Raw genomic sequence first — 5,157 nt, 5'->3', positions numbered from 1 at the left:
AAATTTTGGGCTCAATTGTGGTTATAAGTCAAGGACTACCTGTCCGTTCTACTCTGCTCTACCAGAGAAAGGGCTGCAGTCGGGATGTAACATGGATCAGATTTCAGCCTCCTCTTTGCTCCGAAATTACCTGAACCACCATAAAAATGAACAATGCCCTAATCATTTAAAGTCCTCCCTGTGTGGCGGCAAATACATTACTGCTGAATCACACCACCTTTTCAAGGGCCTTTATTTATTCAAAACAAAAACTGGTAAGAAAAAAAAATGACAATATGGAATATGAACACTGTATTATATAAAAGCACCTTTTAACATCCCCCTTTTGTGAAATGACATATACAGTATTACATGGTTGGATGTTGAAACTTTTTTTTTTTTTACTAAATGCCTGCATTGAAACACACTATATTATATTCTCTTCCCTCCTTTGCCTCATTTTTACCAACCCCCTTTGTAGATCACGCTGCAGATCCGTCTTCCTTAAAAGTAGTCAACTCCTATTCAGCAATGACTTTGTTTAGGTCATTGAAAGGTAATTTAAGTCCTATGTACAATGGAAACGCCGTTGATACGCAAACTGGCACCTCGGTGGAATTGAATGACTCAGTCCTCTACCCACATTTCATTGTGAACAAGCCTCAGTACCCCAAAGGAAGCTCCTTTTGAAGAAAACAAAAACAATGAGAATGCTGCCAATAGAGGAGAATGCGGCTCAGGATTAAACCGTGGGGAGCTTGGAGCTCTCTGAACTGGATTGTTTGTTTGCAGGTGTTTCATTACTTAATCGCCTACCTGAAAACTTCCTGTTTACAGGTAGTCCCTGACTTACAACTGTAATAGAAGTCGAATTTACAGTTGCTAACTCGGGCCTGTCATTAAGTGGGTCATGACAACGCTGACTCTAGAGGGCAGAGCTCATCTCCATTTCAAAGCCGAAGAGCCAGTGCTGTCCGAAGACGTCTCCGTGGTCATGTGGCCAGCATGACTAAACGCCGAGGGCACATGGAAGGCTGTTACCTTCCCACCAAAGATGGTTCCTATTTTTCTACTTGCATTTTTGCATGCTTTCGAACTGCTAGGTTGGCAGAAGCTGGGACAAGTAACGGGAGCTCACTCTGTTACACAGTGCTAGGATTCAAACCGCCGAACTGCCGACCTTTCTGATTGACAAGCTCACCATCTTAGCCACTGAACTACCACATCCCTTCTATGAGCAATATTAGAAAGGCAAAAACTATAAGATTTGCTCTCTTCAAATGTGAGTATAACACACACGCCCCTGTGGCTTTGATTTTGGTTTCCAGGTACATTGGGCTGCAGCTGTGCACTGTGACCAGGTTTTAAAAACTGTTTAACATTTTAATACACCTTTAATCCTTCATTCCTGCAAATCCAACATGTTTTTTTTTAAAAAAGCTCAACTTTTTATGGCCACTTTTTTCTCCTCCACCTGGAAAGTTAGACGGTGAATAATTTGCTACTCTAAAGGCCTGGTTCCACTCTTCCAGCTTCACACAATATTCTGTTCTAGGTATTCTGAGAATAACCGTACTGCTAAGGAGCCACCATAAAAACCAGTACACGCACCAAAAGAAAAAACCCTATGAACAGAAAAGGGAAAAAAACCAATATCAAAATGGCAGACTAAAAAATACATCATATGCTGGGATAAAAGATTTCTGGAGATCTGTCCTGGATCTGCCCAAAGTGTTTTGTGTGGGGACTTGCTGTGAAAAATGCACAATTTCTGGTACATAAACTAACTGTACACCGAGATGGTCATGCTTCAGATTTAACTTGAAAATGATGCTTGTAGGAATAAGAACATAGCACTCGTCTGTCGATCTTTTTTTTTTGTTTGTTTTATTTATTTTTAAAGCAGCTATATCTTTTTCCAAGGTCACATGGTAGGCACAAGATAGCCACGAGATCCCAGGAAAGGACATGGGTGCTTTAAAGTGCTGCAGCAGGCAAATGTTATTATCTGTACTCCTGTATCCTCTGAAGCAACATTTTGGAATCGAATTTGAAGTGCTGCGGAGTCCAGAAGTGCTGAGAGATGTATTTGCAGGAGATCACATGGACAAATTCACTGAGAAGACAACATCCCGCAGGAAGATTTTGGACATGCACCACAGAAGTTCGGTTTCTTACAGTTGGTGCAAACCTGGAAGTCTACGAATTTCATCTGCAAAAGAAAACAAAATACAGCTCTAAGCACTTTGGTGGAGATATGTCTAATACTAGAACAACTTAAGAAACCTTTTTCAAATATGGCTGCATTACTCATCCCATTAAGCCATAAGCAGTTCTGACTTAGGAGGTTATATCTGTGGGTGTGCAAAGCGGATGCACTCCACCTCATGTTTGGGTTTTGCATAGTGAAGGTTAACGCACTCTGGGAAAAGTCAAGGTAAACCCTTGATTGCCACCGCCATGGTCTTCCTGCCGTACAGAAAATGAGTTCACGAGCTTTCGGAGAACTTTATCGTCACAGCTGGAAGGAGGGCACTCCAGCATTGCACAGAGATGCTTTCATGGGGATGTCGGCTTTAAGATTCATCCATGCAAAGCACCCCATGAAGATTTGACTCCAGTTTTAAAAGGAGGAGAAGACAGAGTTTTGGCTTATTTCTCGTAATTGTTCTGTCCGAGGCTTCCCAAGAGCATAAAGCAAACTCCTTGTTCCGACAAAAAAAAGCCTTTTATTAATTTATTGTGAATTCTGCTCATTCACATCTAGCAATGTCTTTCAAGAGAGGATTTACAGTCACGGATCTTATCTGGCTTGGAGAGGTGACTGGCCAATATCTGCAAAACTTAGCAAGAAGTCTCACAGAGTCAAGAACAAATTAAGCGAGCTAATTGTCTCCTGCAAACTCCACTCCCCTTTCACTCCTCTTTTATTTCCTCTAGGAGGGGCCATTCAGCATCTGGCCTTACTCCCAAGTCAACCCCTGTTCTTTAGCTGTTCCCTTCGTCTGGCAACTCTGCGCATGTGCACACTGGGAACAGGCTCCAGCTGTTTGACATTTTGACATATTTTTTTGACATTTTATTAAGATTTATAGGCCGCCCTTTTCCCTAAGGGGACTCAGGGCGGCTTACAATCACAGGGAAGGGGGTGCAATATCAAAAACAAACAATATGTGAACAAAAGAAAGAAGATAATAAAACACAACTTGCATTCAACAGTCAACACTCGGGCGGGTAAATTGGGAACCTATCCCCAGGCCTGATGGGAGAGCCAGGTCTTGAGGGCTGTGCGGAAGGTCTGGATGGTGGTGAGGGTACGGATCTCGACGGGGAGGTCGTTCCACAGGGTCGGAGCTGCAACAGAAAAGGCTCTCCTCCGTGTAGTCGCCAGTCGACATTGACTGGCAGATGGAGTTCGGAGGAGGCCCAGTCTGTGCGATCTAATCGGTCGGAGGGAGGTGATCGGCAGAAGGCGGTCTCTCAAGTACCCAGATCCACTACCATGGAGTGCTTTAAAGGTGGTCATCAATACCCTGAAGCGCACCTGGAGATCGACAGGTAGCCAGTGCAGCTCGCGGAGGATGGGTGTAACGTGGGCGAACCGCGGTGCGCCCACTATCACTCGCGCGGCTGCATTCTGGACTAACTGCAGTCGCCGGATGCACTTCAAGGGCAACCCCATGTAGAGCCCATTGCAGTATTGCAGTGAAGTTTGTCTGCTTCACTGGTGTCTGACTCGGAAGGCAGCTGATAACTGGCATACGGTGTTGGCCCCCTCTCTGCCTCTGACACAGAGCTCTCATCAGAGCTTTCCCCACACTCCAGGACTGGCCCATGTTCCTCCCCCAACCTCCACACTGTCTGAATCTGCTGCCAGCTCTGCTGGCCGGCCACATTAATATTACCCTATGGCATAATGTTCTTTGTTTATGTTAGCATGTGATGCACCAGCCTCCACAGGAGAAGGAGAGGTAAAAATCTGGAAGAAGATGGGCATATAGCAGCCTACAGATTTTGATCCCCTTGTAGACCCTGCTAATGAAATTTAAACCTACTCATTATAGCTCAACAATAGATCTGTACCTGTCACAATGGTTTATTCAACAAATTGAGGATCAAAAGTTTGTTTTGGCTTGGGAATACTGTTTGAATCAAGCCACCCTGGTTAATGAAACTGTCATTTCAGGTTTTGTACGATGTGTGAAGCCAATCAGTTGAAGTTCAGAGAACAAAGCATGGCTTAATTTTTGAGACCTTCTGACAAACAAAGTCAATGGGGAAGCCAGATTCACTTAACAACTGTGTTACTAACTTGAAAACTGTAGTGATTTATTTAATGACCACGGCAAAAAAGTTCATAAAATGGGGCAAAACTCACTTAACAACTGTCCTGTTAGCTGTTTTGACCTAGGCTTCACCAAATCACGAAACAGACTCCTTGTCCCCCCCAAAAAAACCTTTTTATTTGGCTAATGTGAATTCCTAGCATTCACATCCAGCAAAGTCCCGGTAAACAGTCTTTCAAGGGTGAATTGCAAACACAGACCTTATCAGTCCTTGGATAGTTGCCAAGACGATAGCTTCCAGACTCAACCGCTGTACAAGGAAATGCGTGACAAGGAGTCTGTCAGATAAGCAAATCTTCACACTAACAAACTAATTGTCTCCTGCAAACACCACTCCCCTTCTGCTTCTGGGAGGGGCCAATCAGCATCCACCTGTGGCCTTACTGCCAAGTCAACCCCTGTTCTTTAGCTGCTGTTCCCTTTGTCTGGCAGCTCTGTGCATGTGCATATCAGGAACAGGCTCCAGCTATTCTTCAGCCCCACTTATCTCTGACTCCATAGGTAGCTGATAACTGGCATATGGCTCTGGTCCCCTCTCTGCCTCCGACACAGAGCCCTCATCAGGGCCTTCCCCAGACTCCAGGACTGGCCCATGTTCCTCCTCAACCTCCTCACTGTCTGAGTCTGCCACCAGCTCTGCCAGCCACTGGTGGGCCATAACATTAGCAACAGACATTTTGGGCTCAACGGGGGTCATAGTTTGAGGACTACCAGTATTCTTTTTTGTACTTACTGAAGGACAGGAACAGCTTGAAACAAAGTTTAACGGTTAAAAAAGGGAAATAGCCACTTTCTGTGTGGTTCATAAACAGACCTCCCATCCTTACCTCCA

The sequence above is a fragment of the Thamnophis sirtalis genome, unplaced genomic scaffold (assembly GCF_051295495.1).
Source record: "Thamnophis sirtalis isolate CommonGarterSnake01/CBP01778 unplaced genomic scaffold, rThaSir2_p1.2 scaffold_6, whole genome shotgun sequence".
Taxonomy (NCBI): Eukaryota; Metazoa; Chordata; class Lepidosauria; order Squamata; family Natricidae; genus Thamnophis; species Thamnophis sirtalis.
This window is presented reverse-complemented; position numbering follows the sequence as displayed.